Here is a 19,252-nt window from a genome sequence, read left to right as displayed (position 1 = left end):
CAAGGACTATCTATATATTAAATTTCAGCTCATTCGGATCATAAATGGCTTTTTTTAAATATGTGACATTGAGGGTCCACTCACTGATCCCCATTCCGAACACCTCAGCCGAGTAAATACTATTTTAACAAAAAATCTTTGTTTTAGCGTCGAAAAATAGTAAAAAAAATTGTTAAGGTTCAAAGTGATTTTTATGTGCTATTTAGAGTGACTAGACACGTTCAGAATGCATTGATGTGTTCTCAAGAGTTGCTCCACTTTATCGTAGCTACAACTTTGCTAAATATTGTTAGTGAAAAATTAGGAGACTCTGGAAGTTATTCTAAAAAAAGTAAAAAAAAAAAAATTTCTTCCTATATTTTTTCAACAAAAGTGCACGAAAAAGCCATTTTTTGGAAAAAAATTTTAACAAAAAATATTTGGCGGACTCTTAGCTATATTATTGCCTTATAAAGTTAGCCGTATCACTAAGTCTGAATTAGCTGTTCACCAAAAACTGATGACACCTTTTTTAGAGGCCCCACTGATTTTCAGAAACTTTGGGGGCCCATAAAAATAAATCGGTCACCAAAATGGAGAAACTGAGTATAGGGTTTTACTACCCTTTGGTAGTAGAGTTGAACCTATATAGACATGATAGTGTGTTCACTGTTGCACTGTGTAATTGGAGGCATTGTCTACGACAACTCCTACTATTTTTGTCCATTGCTTATATGAGAACAATGCAGTGTACGGCATGCAAATCCAATGTGTTGACTACCTTAGACCAGCTATCAGTCAGTCTCCTTGTAACCTATGTAGGGTAAATTAATGTCACTCAGAAATGCTGGGTACACATTGTTGTTAGTAGCTCTTTCCTTAACACATAGATACACACACACATATGTGAGTGTAAAATACTCATTGCATATGTACAAGTATAAATGATGTATGATAAATAAACATGTGAATATGTCTTGGATAATAATGTGGATGTATAAATTCCTCTTCCATTTTTTTCCATTTCCTTGATAAATGCCTAAGGGCGATGCTGCTTTTGTATGTTTATTAGTTTGATTTACAACAAGATATTTGGGTATCTATGGTAATTTTAAAAGTAAAACTGTGTAGAACAATCTAGAGAGCAGAGTAGTTTCATTTCTTTGAAATAATAAACATTAAAATTAATGTATTTTGTATAAAATTTGCTTTAAACTAGTGAAAAACGAAAATATTTAAACCCCTTTTAAAAAAAATTTTCATTAAGGTTTTTTGAAAAAATTTTCCTTAACTATTAATATTTGTAAATCTATACTTTTAATTATAAACAAGTAAGAAAGTATGGTCGGTCAAGCCCGACCATATAATACCCTACACTAAGTAAAAGAGAAAAAAAATTTTTTCTTTTAAAATTTCAATAATTTATATTTTTGAGTGATTTTCGGCAGTGGGGTTATATGGGGGCTATGACCAATTATGGACCGATTACCATGAAATTAGGTCGTGTGATTTATGTCTATATTAAAGTTAACTATGTTGAATTTTGTGTGTTTACCAACATTTTTAAGCGATTTATGCACGTTAAAGTGATTTTCGGAAGCGGGTCTATATGGGAGCTATGACTAATTATGGACCGATCGTAACAAAATTTGGTGACATGAATTTCGTGTATATAAAACTTATTTGAAGCGGAATTTGTGGAGATACATATATAAATTAAACATTTATGACCGATAAAGTCCAATTTCGGGAGGACATTTGTATGGGGACTAGGTGAAATAATGGACCGATTTCAGCCAGTTTCAATAGGCTTGGTCCTTGAGCCGAAAAAAAAATATGTACCAAATTTGATCGAAATATCTTCAAAATTGCGACCTGTACTCTGCGCACAAGGTTTACATGGACAGCCAGCCAGCCAGCCGACCAGACGGACGGACATCGCTTAATCGACTCAGAAAGTGATTCTAAGTCGATCGGTATACTTTAAGGTGGGTGTTAGACTAATATTTTTGGGCGTTACAAACATCTGCACAAACGCATAATACCCTCCCCACTATGGTGGTGTAGGGTATAAAAATGCAATATATATTGAAGTAGAAAAGGATCTAATCCTAACCTCTTTATAAATTTACTTAACAGCAAATTTCTTTGTATTTAAAAATATATAAATAAATTGAAATTGAATTGAAAAAAAAAATATTTTAAGATTCTTTCAAAAGGTTTGTCTGCTCTGTTTTACATAAGTACTGATGCTCTTGCATATATTATTTAAAATGTAGATACCAGTATGTTTATTGTAATAAACACAATGATTATTATAAAGTTAAATAGCAACCAAAGCCGTCAGACAGGTCGTAATTCTAAAGAAATTATAATCTATAAATCTTCATTTCGTCTGGGAAATTAATGTGAAATATTTAATGGAATTTTGAAGAATTGTTTGACTTTTAAACTAGTCACTTAGCTTTTATATAATATATTTTAAGACGTATGAGTAATTATTAATTAATTAGAAAATAACTCATGCGTAGTGTGGTGTTTTGGAAATTCGTTTATTTAGTGGTAAATACTTAGTAAAAACCTGTTGAAACCCTTCGAAGCTTTTTAACAATTAAAAACTGAAATAAAAATGTATAAGTATTTTAGAGTAAACATTTTGTATATTATAAACTGTTCTAAATGAATGAGTTGGCTGCTTGGTATATGTGATATTTAGCAGGATTTAAGCAATCATGGAAAATCTACATGGTATTCTTTTTTTGAAATCTGAAATATCTTAACAAATGAAGAGCCGGAATAAATTGCGAAATGTGTAGTAAACCACCATAGCTCTCTTCACTAGGGTTTGTAAGGACAAACATTTTTCGATATTGTGCCATCGATTTTTCGATGGCTTTTTTTGACTTTTTCTCAACATTTAGTTTAATTTTTTTTTAGTAGGTAATAAAAACAAATCGGCTGATTTAATTTTTTGTATAAAGTGAAATTGTAGGCTAAAAACGATGGTGATAGTAGTTTTTCCAAAATAATGAGTTTTTGTCGGAAAAAAATTTTTTTACGCGTAAATTTTTATGGTTTTTAGTAGGTATGTTAAAAAAAAATCGTAGATTTCAAATTTTTTAACTATATCCTATCCAAAATGATGGCGATAGCAGTTTTTCCAAAATAATGTTTTTTTCTTGATGTTTTGGACGAGTTTTTTTCGAAAAATTTTTTTAACGCATTAATGTTTACCTATGGTTTTTAGTGGGTATGTTAAAAAAAATTCGTCAATTTAAATTTTTTTAAATATAACCCATACAAGGTAAAATTGTACGTTTAAAATGATGGCGATATAATTTTTTAAAAAAATATGTTTTTTTTGGGGGGGTTTTTAGACGAGTTTTTGTCGAATAAACTTATTTTCTTTCCATTTTTTTTTTATTTTTAATGCTCCACAATATCGATTGCTAAATCAACCAGTTTCCAAGATAATATTTCGAATCCAGAATAGTCTGTATACATGATTGACTGACTAATTTAGCATTACCCAATCCAAAAGGTAGAGACACTAAATTTTAACTATAGGATCCTCACTACCTAACTATGTAGATCCATTAAGAAGGGACTTCTGGAAATTCTAAGATATAAGAGATAAACTAATACAGATAAAGAAAAAAAATGCATCTACATAAAAAAGGAACAGGTGTTAGTAGTTTTTTTTTAAATTCTAACAATTTAGAAGAGAGAAAACGGGTATATACTGTATTTTTTATACTATTTTGACACCTTATGTATCTTTTGAATCAACAAATATAGAAATTAATTTTAAATCATATTAATTCTCAAAAAAATTAAAATAAATATTTTTTTTGTAAAAAAATATATGAGAGATCACCGATCGATCTACTTTTCTTTTTGCAAATTTTCATATAAATATCGAAATTGTTTACGAAGATTAAAGAATTTAAGTTTTTGTTAGATTTTCATATAATATTTTGCTAAAAATATATCAGTGATCAGCGATCGTTCGCCCTTTCTCTATTAAAAGCTTTACTATTTACAAATTTATAGACGATTTAAGAATTTTTGCGATTTTCATATAAAAATCGAAATGTTGTAAATAATATTTGCGTATTTACGATTAGACGATTGAGGATTTTTGAGATTTTCATATTATATAAACGAATTTTAAAAAATATGAGTGATCACTAGGGTGATCGATTCTCCGACATTTTTTTGAAACCGGTTTTCGGTTTCTTCGAAAAATTGCAATTTAATATAAATCGGTTTCGGTTTTTTAATAATAACCGGTTAACCGGATTTTTGGCAAAATATTAAGACGCCTAGAAATAAGAATAAAATAAGTTTTATTTTATATTAAAGATCTCATACTTATGATAAAGAATATACATATATTCTAATTACAAAAAATAAGTCTTTTTAAAACGCTTAAATACTTTTTAATTCTAATTTTGATTACTTCTTTTAATGTTCACAAAGTGTTCGGGTCAAATTCGTGAGTGGTTGATTTACTATTTATTTAATTTAAAAAATCAACAACTACGTTTTAGAAACACAAATCTGCAAAAAAAAAAAATGTTTGCACTTAAGGTCATTGGGTCAAATTTCACCTGGAGCTAAAATCTTAAAAATCTTTGTTACGCACAATTAAGTTAAATGTTTTCAGAGCTTTGGTAGCACTAACATATATCCGTCACTTTTTATCTTGCTGAGCATTATATTTGTATGAAAACTGGGATTCCCCTTGTACCAAAGCTATTGTTTTCTTATCCTTCATAAGATATTCGGGTCAAATTTGACACATTTTGAAATTAAAATTGTGTTTTTTCTAAAGTGAGTGGTTAATATTTTACAACTTTTATTTAATTTAAAAAGTCAACAACTACGTTAGGTTTAAAAAAAAAAAATACAAAAAATATATATTTTCTATTCGGGTTAAATTTCACCCGAAGATCGTTAACGACAAATATTTGAAGACCTTATGAATGTTAAAACAATCTCATAGCAATAAAACACAGTTTAAATGCTTTGGAGTATATATATTTGTATCCTTTGTTTTTATAATGCTAAACATTGAAAATGATTTTTCACTCAGTATACTTGTAGGATGTATATGTAGTTAACAAAGCATTGAGTAAGTTTTCAAGCTTTCCAGATCGCTTGTGACATTTTTCTAAATATAAAAAGTCTTCTAAAATAGTTGTAGTATTTTTATACCCTATACCACCATAGTGGGGAGGGTATTATGCGTTTGTGTAGATGTTTGTAACGCCCAAAAATATTAGTCTAACACCCACCTTAAAGTATACCGATCGACTTAGAATCACGAAAAACGATGTCCGTCCGTCTCGTCGGCAGGCTGACTGGCTGTCCATGTAAACCTTATGCGTAGAGTACAGGTCGCAATTTTGAAGATATTTCGATGAAATTTGGTACATATTATTTTTTCGGCTCAAGGACCAATCCTATTGAAACTGGCTGAAATCGGTCCATTATTTCACCTAGCCCCCATACAAATGTCCTCCCGAAATTGGACTTTATCGGTCATAAATGTTTAATTTATAAATGTATCTCCACAAAATCCGCTCCAAATAAGTTTTATACACACAAAATTCACGTCACCAAATTTTGTTACGATCGGTCCATAATTAGTCATAGCTCCCATAGCACCCGCTTCCGAAAATCACTTTAACGTGCATAAATCGCTTAAAAATTTTGGTAAACACACAAAATTCAACATAGTTAACTTTAATATAGACATAAATCACACGACCTAATTTCATGCTGATCGGTTCATAATTGGTCATAGCCTCCATATAAGGCCCACTTCCGAAAATCACTCAAAAATATAAATTATTGAAATTTTAAAAGAACATTTTTTTTGCTCTTTTACTTAGTGTAGGGTATTATATGGTCGGGCTTGACCGATAAAAAAATTGATAATTTTCACATATTTTTGGTAATTTTTGTAAATATATTGCAGCTAATCATAAAATTTTGCACTAGTTACTTTTATGATAAAAGGAGTAACTCTGGTGAAAATTATAAGAATTGGTCCATGATTTCTCCTAGCCCCCATACAAATTTCTTCCCGAAATATGTTTCTATGGTCTATAAATGCCTACAGAATAGAAATATCCATAGAAAATTCAGGAAAAATAAATTTCGTGGTAAAAAAAAAATATATTACAAAATTTTTTCTGGATTGGCCCATATTTGACCATAGCCCCCATATAAAGTACACTTCCGAAACTATCTTAAATAAGCATAAATGTCTTATAAATGTCGCTATCAAGTTGAAATTCGACATAAATAATACCCATATATACCAAAATCGCTGTTCCTAATTCTATGAATATCGGCCGATAATTGGTTATAGCTCCCATATAAGGTCCACTTCCGAAAAACACAATAACCTACATAAATATCTAAAAAATATCAATATCAAAACAAAATTTCACACAGATCCGTAATTTATATTTAGAATTCATACTACAGGATTTTGTGAATATCGGTCCATATTTGACCATAGCTCCCATATAAGGTCCACTTTCAAAAATCAGTTAAGTACTCATAAATCTCTTATAAATACCTTTATCATGCTAAAATTCGACAAAATAAATACTCATATACATACATATCACTGTACCAAATTTTATGCAGATTGGCCGATAATTGGTCATAGCTCCTTATAAGGCCCATTTCCGAAAAAGATATTAACCTTAAAAAATATTTAAAACATATCGATATCAAAATGAAATTACGCACAGATCAGTAATTTGTATCCAGTAATCATACTTCTGGATTTTGTGAATATCGGTCCATATTTAACCATAGCCCCCATATAAGGTACACTCCCGAAAATCACTAAAATCCTCATAAATTTCTTACAAATATAGTTATCAGGTTGAAATTCAAAACAAATTTATTCAATATATACATAAATCGATGTATCAAATTTTATGATGATAGGCCCATAATTGGACATAGCCTCCATATAAGAACCACTTCAGGAAAACACATTAACCTGGACAAATATCCAAAAAAATCTATACTGAATCAAAATTTTACATCAATCAGTAATTTGTATCTAAGAATCGTACTACAAGTTTTTTTTAAATATTGGTCCATAATTCGGCATAGCTCCCATATAAGGTCCACTCTTGTTAATAGCGTTATTTATATGAAATTCTACAAAAATAGCCCTAAAATACTTAGGACCATAATAGGTCATAGCTTCCATATATTAAACCAAAATAGTACACAGATCAGTAATTTGTATTCGAAAATCATAATACTGAATTTTGTGAATATTGGTCCATAATTGGCCACATCTCTCATATAAATACATAAAACTAACTTTAAAATATTTTATGACAATCGAATCATAATAGGTCATAGCTCCCACATAAGTCCCATAACCAAATATTTTGAAATTTGTCTAATTTGTATACCCTTTTTTATACTCTGTTTCTTCACTTGAGGTTAAAAGGGAAAAATGTTGATCCAAACGTATTAACTAATTATTAAGTATATAAATTGTTAAATTTCATATGTTCTAATAGGAATTTCAGTTATAAATTTCTGAATTAGATACAATATTTTGTACATTTGAAACAAAATACCGTCTGCGTAAACTAGTCTTTCTAACTTCTAATTGTGATATTATTTCAGTTGTTATACCATCATATTTAGGTGGAGGGTATTTAAGATTCGGCACAGCCGAATATAGTACTCTTACTTGTTTTTTTCTCACCTATACATCAAAATTGTGAGATTTATGGGTTTTTATTTTTCACCTACCCTGAGTACTACTAATGCATACTGTAGTGTACCGAATTGTGGTAATTTTTGGGCACACAACACTCTGGCGAAGCTACTAAATACTTTCAGATTTGTATTTTTTTTTTTTTTTTTTGACAAACTCCACAAAAAATTAACGGGAAAAAATAAGTACTGTTTAAAAGTACATCTGTCCTGTAGATAAACGTTAATAAATCCCTATTAAATACAAAACTCTAAAGTAAAAACTTTCCTCTAGAAAGTGTAAAATAAACCCAGACCATTTTGGTTTTATTTGCGGAAAAATTATTCCGTTAAATCGAGGTTTTCCTATAACACAAACACTGCAAAATGCTTATTTACATTATTTTGGATTCCCCGTGTCAAATCAGAATAAAAAGTGGGTCCCTCATTCGATTTGCACAAATTGTAGTGAATATATTCCAGGTAAAATGAAGTGGTTGACGCCACTCCACATTAAATTAGTTTTAATGAAAAATTTCGTAAAAGCTTTAGATAAGACAAAACCAGCATTGCAATATTTATGCAGCGTGTTCCCGAGACTTTCTGAGGCTAAATTAAAAGAAGGGATATTAGTAGGTCCTCAAATAACAAAAATTTTGGGTGATACCAAATTTGAGTGTCTATTAACCGATGTAGAAAAAGCAGCGAGGAATTCTTTTAAACTTGTTGTTCAAGAATTTTTGGGGAATAAGAAAATTCAAAATTACAGAGATATTGCTGCGAATTTATTACATCATTTTGAACTAATGGGTGTAAATATGTCCCTCAAAATACACTTTTTACATTCTCATGTGGAGTTTTTCACGGAAAACCTCAGAAACATGAGTAACGAACTTGGAGAGCGTTTCCATCAAGATTTGAAGTTTTTCGAGAGGATTTATCAAGGTTTTTGGGATCAGAATATTTACGAGTAATAATGAAATTGTAATGAAAACGAAGTCTCTGAATTTTAAATAATTACATGGGAGATATGTGAGTTTTTGTCTCGATATTTTTAAAATTTGTTATCCAAATTTAATAGGTCCACGGCTAGTTACATATATTTCTGCCCAGTCATTATATGGAATCGAATCAATATTGGTAGGCTATTATTTTCAAGTAAAGTAATCTAATTTCAACATATGCCCATATTCAAATAAATTTTGAAATATTAGAGACTTTAACCATAAAACATTTCCCTGTATCTAATCATTTTTACGTGTGCACTTTAAGTTTCAGTAAATCCCTCTAAATCATTGAACATTTTCGCACTTAAACACATTGATGGAAAAAAAAACTTACTTAAAAAACATATTTTTCTTATGGTTATTTTTTGGGGAAATTGTAGAAAGAACCAAAGTATGAATACCTATATTGTTTGGTTAAATCGTTTTATGCATAAAGAAAAATGTGTTTTTCATGCTAATCATTGGTGGTAACAAAAACTACAAAGCAACAAAGTTTGTGGCATGAGAAAAGGGATTTGCAGCCAACCATACAAGGAGTAGTGACAAATAAAAGCTGAGGTAGGAGGTAAGAAACATTTATTTATACCTTCCTTAACAGCCATTCATAGACATGGCTTAAGAAGTTTTTATTTCTTCTATTTGCTTGATACTTTTTAAAACTTGTTGTTTTCTTATTTTGGTAGTTTAAGGTTATGCTAAGGAATTCCAGCTTGTATTAAATTATACAGGAGGGATGATGGCTAAGATTGTGTATAAATATTTCTAAGCTTATGCAGGTTAAATTGATGACAATTTTTTTTTCAGGTCTTGTCTTGACTTACATTTTTATGCTACTTCCATACTCTTTATACTGCTGTATAATGTGGATACATTTCTACTTACATAGTTTAACAATAAGTTTCAATATAATTTCTATTTTTTTTCTTCTTTCAAATTCTTAAAATTCAAAGTTATTATACCCTAGAGAGGTCAAAAGTGGATATTTATTGTTTAGATTTTTTAATGTTGTGAAAAATCGATGAAAAAACCTTACACACGTCTGCTAGTACAAAAGTTTGCCATCGATTTCATTGTTCATTTCCAAATAGAGTTAATAAAATAAAACTTTATCATTTAAAATAAGTTTAATGTGTCAATATTGAAATCAATTTAAGTTTTCTTAATGGAATTTTTAAACTGCTCCATTAATGCCGTTGACATTTGAATTTGATTTAGAAAAACACAATTGTTAAAGGAATTTATGTTACTCCAGGGATTTTAAAATTATCCAAGTTTTTTCAAAGGAATTGTATGCATTGATGTTTTATGAACACTTTATATATCCTGGAGTTTTAGGTGCAATATTTATAAATACCTGTAGACATTGAATATTAGCATGGTTCTTATTTTACACTTTTTAGATTTTCGATACTTCTAAAATTGTTCTCTATCATCTGAAAGCCCAATGTTGGAAATTTGAGAAGGTTGTATCGAACGCAACTAATTCGTTTGATGCGATCATAGCTAACAATACCATGAATAAATTTGTATTTTACAAATGTTTTAAAACCCACACCCAATAGATTTTATTAGAAACGAAATCATTTTTTTATACCCTCCACCACCACAAGTGGTGAATGAGGGTATATATAAGTTTGTCATTCCGTGTGTAACATTGAGAAATATTCATTTGAGACCCAACAAGGTATATATTTTCTTGATCCTTATGAAATTCTAAGTCGATTGAGCCATGCCCGTCTGTCTGTCCGTCTATGTGTCTCTGTAAAACACGCTCACGTCCAAAATATGCAAATAAAATTGGTAAGCTTACAAAAAATGTGTTTACTGTACTCCTAAGCAGTTGGGTGCAGTACAACCAGAGTTATAAAACAAAATGTGTAAATATATTGCAGATAACTCCATGCCATAATAAAACGAACTAATTTTGGTGAAAATTATAAGAATTAGACCACGATTTCTCCTAGGCCCCATACAAATTTCTTTCACTTCCGAAAATCACTTAAATATCTTATAAATATAGCTATTAAGATGAAATTCGTCATAAATAATACCCATATATACCAAAATCGCCGTACTTAATTCTATCAAGATCGGCCCATAATTGTTTATAGCTCCCATATAAGAACCACTTCCGAAAAACCTACATAAATTTCTAAAAAATATCAATATCAAAACAAAATTTTACACACATCCGTAATTTATATTTAGAAATCATACTACAGGATTTTTGTCCATATTTGGCCATAGCTCCCATATAAGGTCCACTTCCGAAAATCTGTTAAGTACTCATATATCATATATGTAGATTGGCCGATAATTGGTCATAGATCATTTATAAGACCCATTTCCGGAAAGATAAATATGCAAAAAACATATCGACATCAAAATGATATTATACCCAGATCAGTAATTTGTATCCAGTAATTATACTGCTGAATTTTGTGAAGATCGGTTCATATTTAACCATAGCTCCCATACAAGGCCCACTCACTAAAATCTTCATAAATTTCTTACAAATAGAGTTATCAGGCTGAAATTCGAAACAAAAAATTTCAATATATATATACAAAGGGATGTACCAAATGTTATGATGATCGGCCATTAATTGGTCATAGCATCCATAAAAGAACCGCTTCCGGAAAACACATTAACCTGCACAAATATTCAAAAAAATCTGTACTGAACCAAAATTTTACACCGATCAGTAATTTGTTTCCAAGAATCATACTACAAAATACTTAGAAATCACGTTACAATATTATATGACTATATGCCCATAATAGGTCATATCTTCCATATATTGAACCAAAATAATACTCAGATCAGTAATTTGTTATCAAAAATCATACTACATAATACGTCATAGCTCCCATATAGGTTCAACAACCCAATATTTTGAAATTTGTCTAAATATATTTGTGTAAGTTTGTCATTCCGTTTGTAATTTCCACAATATAATTTTCCGACCCTATAAAATATATATATTCTGTATCCTTAGAGATACCGGAGTCGATTAAGTCATGTCCGTCTGTCTGTACGTCCGTCTGTTGAAATCAATTTTCTGAAGACCCCAGATATCTTCCTGATCCAAATCTTCTATAATTCTGTCATACATGAGAGTGTCCTATTTAAAATCAGCAAAATCGGTCCACAAATGGCTGAGATATGAGGAAAAAACCAGGACAACCTCGATTTTTGACCTATATCTGGATTACTAAGTCATTAATATAGCCAATATGGATATCTAATGATAGATATTTCAAAGACATTTGCAACGACGTATATAAGAACATAGTAAGTTGGACCTACAATGGGTCAAAATCACAAAAAAATATTTTTTAACCCGAATTTTTTTTTAACCCAAAAAAAAATTAAGAAACAAAGCATTTTTTTGGAAAATTTAAAAAAAAAAAAATTTTAAATTTTAAAAATTAAAAAAAAAAAATTTTAATATAACAATTTGAAAAAAAATAAAAAAACAACTTTGGAAAAAAAACAAAATTTTGTTTACATAAAAATATTTAAAATTTGTATTTTGAAGTATAATTTGGTGAAGGGTATATATATATGGCTTAACATAAAAAGGCCCTAAGTCCAGATTTCCGTTTATTTCGATAAATCATATATCATAATTGGCCAAAAAAAAGGGCCTTTTTTTATTAAGCCAGCGATATATACATTAGAGTTCGTTTGTGACCAGGTCAGTTCATTTTTTTTTCGGGTATCATAATTTTTCTGAAGGTTTTTGCATAAATAAAAATAATGACGTCCTTTTTTTGGAAAATTTTCACTACTTATGATGCGGATTTTGAGCACAATTTTCTGTAGAGCAAAACCGGTTAAATATATTGCAAATCTGATTTTTTTTTATGAAATTTGCGCCCTTTGTTGTGGGTGTTTGGAACTATTTTTAAGGATTTAAAAAACATCAATTGCATTAATTTTTGATGCAGAATCGACTTGTGAAATCATATTTGCAATATATTCAACCATTTTTGCTCTACATAAGGAGTGAAAATTTTCCAAAAACAAAGAACGCCATTATTTCTATTTCCGAAAAAACCTTCAGAAAAATTATGATACACGAAAATCAAATTTATAGCGAAAATCTTATATAGCTCTCTTACTTGTTTATACTCGGTTTCTTCACTTGAGGTTAATAAGGAAAAATTTCGAATCAAACGTGTAATTTTAAACAATTATTAAGTATATAAATTGTTATAAATTGCTGAATTAGATAAAAATGTTCGAACATTTGAAATAAAATATCTTCTGCATAAACTGGTCTTTCTAACAATTGTTATATTATTTCAATTGTTAAATGATCATATTTAGGTGGAGGGTATTTAAGATTCGGCACTGCCGAATATGGTACTCTTACTTGTTTTCTATAACACTGTGTGTCGCTTACGATAAAATTCATTTACTGTAAAATGTAAAGATTGACTTACGATAAAATCTCACCCCCTATATTTTTGAAGTTATTAACAATTTTGATATTCTGAGATCGCTAAAACAGCAGTCGGTCCATAAAATTTTAATTTCTGCAATAAAAAAAGAATTAAGAAAATGTCGCTTACGATAATTTGGCGCTAAGGGCTTGATATACATATTTTTCCCAATAAAATACATTTATATTAATTTATATGTTTATGTTAAAACCTTTGTTAATTTACGATAAAATAACTCGTACATGGAGCAGTAGTATTAAGCATGACTTTCAAACCCAAAAAACTATCGAATATGGCGTTTCGATTCCCACACAAGGCAATTTGTTTCTGATTTTTTTTTGTACATATTCCTGAGGTGAATATAAGTACAAATGTAAGCGAAACGTATGAATTTTTTCCAATCGCGAACAAAAATAACTAGTGATGGTTGTAGGCCAAGTTCCCATTTTTTAAATTTTGTGATTACACCCAAAGTAAGATTTTATTCCCCAAATTTCTTAGAATATCAGCTCTTCTCGGAATCCGAAAACAAAACTAATAGCTGTAAAACAGAATTCAAAATCGAAAATATAATTTTTAAAGAAAATACATACCAGTTTACATGTTGTACCAATATAAGTACAGCATTTGTATATTTCAAAAATACACAGACACACCAAATATTATCCTGCCTTAAAGACAATGATGAAATGTGACATAAGCTTAACATTTAACGTGACATGATACCTTAATGGCTTCTAATGTCAAACAACTGTTTCAAAATGTATAAAAATTGTAAATGTGTCTATATATGTATATATAAATACATATATAAGATAAGTAAATATATAAATGTGTGAGGATACATACTAAGTAAAAAGGAATGTGTTGACAACCTGATATAGCTGGCGGTTAAGCGATAAGTTTCAAACAACACAAAAATATACTACATTTATATAAATCCGTATCTATAAAATCTTAAGCTAGGCAAAACAACAAAAAAAAACAGAACAAGTAAAATTTATAGATTTAAGAAAACATGAGGGATTTACCTCAAAAACAAACAAAAAAAAATACACTCACATAAATATAGGAGAAAAAATACGTTAAAATGTAGAGAATGATCTAATATTGATTTGCCATGATGATGGGATATTGAAAACGTTTGTTGGAAATTTTATACATTTTGAATACATATAAATATAAGCGGTATATCTAGGTAAGTATGTGGTATATTAGGATGGTTCAATGCCAAAAGTTGTAGTTGTCCAGAAGTTCTAGGAGACAGTGCCGAACTATTGATTTTACCCTTCATTTAGGGTGACAACTAGTTATATAACTAGCTACGTGACTAGTTATTTTAACACGTGCATGTGCTAAGCTGACGCCCTGCTTAGGACATTGACAATTTTTGATTACAATGAGACAGTCTGATAGCTGGTCTAAAATGGACAATGCTTTGGATTCACATATTGGTTACATCCGATTACTTGATCAGCTACATCACTACATATTTTATAATGTACGTGTACCAGTCTAATAAACGATTGCTTGTCAAAAAAAATCCTTCTTCCGACAAATCTCCAATAGCTTGCTTCTGGTGGGTAAAAATATTACTTTCTAAAGTGCAGTACAATATAAACGTTTAAAATTACTATACTCTAGGTTACTTAGAGACACTAAAGTGACTATTGTCTTCACGATAGATTACATGGGATGTATAAAGTAGCCAAATGTCTTCCCTCTGCACTACAAAGAGCACATACATGTCGAATGACCCAAAATATATAAATTGAAGTCAGCCAAGTGATAGAAGATTAGTGAATATTACTGTCTATAAGGGATACATTTACTACTTGCTTAATTGCAGAGTGGTTACTTAATCACTACTAACGTAAACCTTTGGGCAGCGGGATCATTGCTTTACTAGTAGACTTTTTGAAGATTTAATGGTACCGTGAAATAGATCCCAAATGAAATAACTCCCAATGAAATAACTTCCTATGAAATAATTCCCATCAAAAATGAAATAATTCCCAAACTTGAAAAATGAAATAACTACCAAAGGGTAAAATGAAATAATTCCCAATCCGAAGCAAGCATTGCGGGCATATGGCGTAGCACAAAGTTTTACTCCTCTGGGATGTGTCAAAAACTGGCTTCACTCAGAAAAGATTTTTGCATTGCGGTAATGTTTTCTCCTCTGGGGTGTATCAAAACTGGCTTCGCTCTGAAAAGTTTTTTAAATTGCCGCCCTTCGGCCGGCCTCTAAGGTTTTCTCCTCCGGGGTGTATCAAAATCTGGCTTCTCTCAGAAAAGATTTCTTTCATTGCAGAAAGGTTTTATAATATTTCAGAAAGCCGATTTTCATTTCGCACCAGATTAAGAAATCGTTGCAACCTGACAAAGGCCGGCAATGCAAAAATCTTTTCTGAGCGAAGCCAGTTTTAGATACACTCCAGAGGAGAAAACCGTAGCGCCCGCCCAAAGGCCGGCAATGCAAAAAACTTTTCTGAGTGAAGTCAGTTTTTGATATTTATGAAATGAAATAACTCCCAATACAGTTTTATACCCTTCGCCATGTGTGGTAACGGTATACATATTTATGTATATAAGTTTGTCATGCCGTTTGTAATTCCTACATTTTTCATTTGCCACCCCATAAAGTAGTCTGGATCGTTATAGAGAGCCATATCTGTCTGTACGTATTTCTGTTGAAATCAACTTTCCAAGTCCCCAAAAAACTTGCATACGTGATTAATACATCAATATTTCCACTATTTTTCTAGTTCGACTGCTATTTTTATCCTTTTGTCATTAACATAGACAATATCGATATCAATTATTTGTACACTAAAGATTATTCTGAGAATTTATAAAAATATCTTAAAATAAATTAAACTTTATATCTCCATGGCAACGAAACCATCCTAATGTATGTAACTCTTTGAATTTTCTACTTCTTCAACAATATTTTAAGGTATAGGAAATTTAAATCGTTTTAAGTTTAATAACATGTAAACAATGTAAATATTTAGAAAAATATTTAAATATTAAAGATATATTTTTTTATTTGATTACACAGGTCAACACCAAAAAAGTATTCACTATATAGATTTGATGCATCATGGTTTCTAATTTTATGGATCGATTTTTTTTCTAAAATTGTGAATTTTTTTTAGATATTTCTCCACATAATTTATGATAACCCAAAAAGGGTTAGTCCCATATTATTGAAGTAAATTTAGAAAAGTTAAAATTTACATAACCCTCCGTTACTCGCAACTGATCTGGTTGATACTGGCAAACATTATTTTATTGTAAATTTTTTAAACACCCTAAATTTTAAGCTATTTTTTGAGAAAATAATATTTTTACTGCTCTTTTAAATACATTGCATTTAATATTGTTTTTATGTTTTCGAAATAAAAAGTGGAGAGATTATTTTCAAACGCGCCTTTCTTTTGTTGATATCAATTTGATACATTGCGACTAGTCTCGTTTGAAAATAATTGCGAATAACATAGGGTTAATCCATTTATATATTGCGTTTTCACCTAAATCTGAATAAATTCTAAATTCAAATTTACATAACATTTAATCTGTTTATACATTGCGTTTCCACCTAATTCTGAATAAATTCTAAAAGAATCCATCGATTCTTCTGAATGATATCTCATTTTGTTCCTATAACATGTGGCTTCGCGATTAAGCAATAAATCCAAAAAAATTTTTGCCGTTTTCGATTTTTCATGATTTTTTTGAAACAAAAAAATTTTATATTTTCACCTAAAAAAATTTATTTTTTTCCTCAATTTGTTATAATAACTACGAAGCTACTGAGCCGATTGTGAAAATTTATACATAGCATGGGGAAAATGTTTTCAAAATTCAATCAATCGAAAGAAGAATATTAACTACTCAATTTTATGTATATCAAACAAAACAGTAAAATTTTGTGAATAAATTCGAAAAGATTCAATCGATTTTTATGATCGATATCTAATTTTGTTGCTATTATATGTGGATTTGCGATAAAGTAATAAACCTGAACAATTTCTGCCGTTTTCGATTTTTCATTAGTTTTTTAAAACACAAACATTTTCACTATTTTCACATAAAAAATATACTTTTTGCTTCAATTTGTTATTACAACTCCGAAACTACTGAGCCGATTAAAACGCAATATATAATCGGATTAAAGGCTATGTAAATTTGAACTTTCCTAAGTTTACTTCAATAATATCGGACTAACCCTTTTTGAGTTATCATCACTTATGTGGAAAAAAATCTAAAAAAATTCACAATTTTACAAAAAAAAAATTAATAAAATCTTCTCCATAGAATTTAAAATTTGGACCACATTTGTACTACTGGAACCACAATACATCAAAATTGTGTAGTGGTTTAAAAAGATTCTATTTTTTTTCGATTTTGTTGCCCTGTCTTTTAAAACAAACACTCAGAAATATTCATATGGGTCTCAAGAAAGTATATTATTCCTGACCCATATGAAATTCTAAGTAAGCTATGCTCATCAGTTTGGGTCTGAGGTACAAAATGCAACACCAAAATCAACAAAACTAAAACAGAAAAGTTTATCATTGTTCTAAGCAATTTGGCATTGAAAGTCACTAAAATCGATTTAGAAGAACCAGAGTTGTGGGACAACGCACAGTGGTATGATAATAAAAAAAGGGGGAAATAAATCTGTAACTTCTAAACCCTTACCACGATTTACGCTAGGTAAATTCTCAGCGAGTTGTTAAGTTTTCCCTAATTTATTTGACATGTAAAAAACATAAGGTAGACATGTTATATATCAATGGATAGAGGATTTTGTCTACTTTTCAAAACTGTATATAACTTTTGACAATTAAAAAATTCATGGAATACTTTTTTGGAAAATATCACAAAAAATGCTTTTTATTGAATTTTGCATAGATACAAATTTTTCAAATTGAAATAAAATTTTTATTTATGAATATTTTTTAATAAAATTTCACAGTTATGTAGATAATTCTATTTAAAATGGAAAAATAAAAACAAATTTTGAAATTTGTTATCAAGTATCCCGCAATTCCCAAAAAAATCTTGAAAAATCTCAAAAATGGGTTTTTTCGTTTTTTGGCTATATTATCCATAATAGGGGCGGGGTTATCGGAACCTTTTAGAAGATAATTAAGAACTTATTGGGCCATCTAAAATAGGTTACTATATTTTGATGTCGAGTATGCGATTTGGGAATTTTTGCCCTAAAGTTGAATTTTACATAAAAAATAGGCATTTTTTGAATGGATCTGATCCCGTCGGTATCAAAAATTATAAATATTTTTTTTCATTTAAAATATTTGGCGTAAAGTTAGATTTTCAAAAAGTATAAACTCATTATACATCCTCTAAGAAAATTTTTAGATAACTTAAAAAGAATAAAAGTATTTTTTTCCCAAAAAATTTGCGAAAAATCGCTTTTTTTAATTTTTTTATATTCAAATGCATGTGGAGAATATTTGGAACCGCGGTGACCAAAAAACTGGTGTAGGGTGGGTAAAAATGTTGAAAATTAAATTTTCAAATGCGAATATCTCCTAAGCTATAAGAGATAGTTGATAGCTACGACGAGGTTTTATGTAGTGCTCGACGAGGACATTCTGTTTGTGTACATCGGAACACAAACGAAGAAATAGGATAATTTTAAAAATTGAACATACACGAGGTGTCCTACTTTGGGAACCCCTGGTCCCGCTCCTGGTGGGGTCATGAGGTCCAAATTCAAAACTTAAACTCGACTACACTTCCTCTTTGCGCATGTGAAATCGGCGTAAGGGTTTAGAAGTTACAGATTTATTTCCCTCTTTTTTTATTCTCATACCACTGTGCAACGTCCAAAATTTATCATTGATATTTTTCACAGAATGTTGACGTATTTTGTTTAAAGCGAACTTGGCTACCGTTACCGAAAAAACTAAAAATTCCGTTACCGCTTAAATATTATTGCGGTAACAATAATTAAAATTACTGTTTCGAAACAATATTCCCATAACAAAAGGACAATCTCTGTGGAAAATGGTAAGAATCGGTCAATGA

This window comes from Calliphora vicina, chromosome 2, assembly GCF_958450345.1.
Source record: "Calliphora vicina chromosome 2, idCalVici1.1, whole genome shotgun sequence".
In the NCBI taxonomy this organism is placed as follows: Eukaryota; Metazoa; Arthropoda; class Insecta; order Diptera; family Calliphoridae; genus Calliphora; species Calliphora vicina.
Note: the sequence above shows the minus strand (reverse complement) of the source record.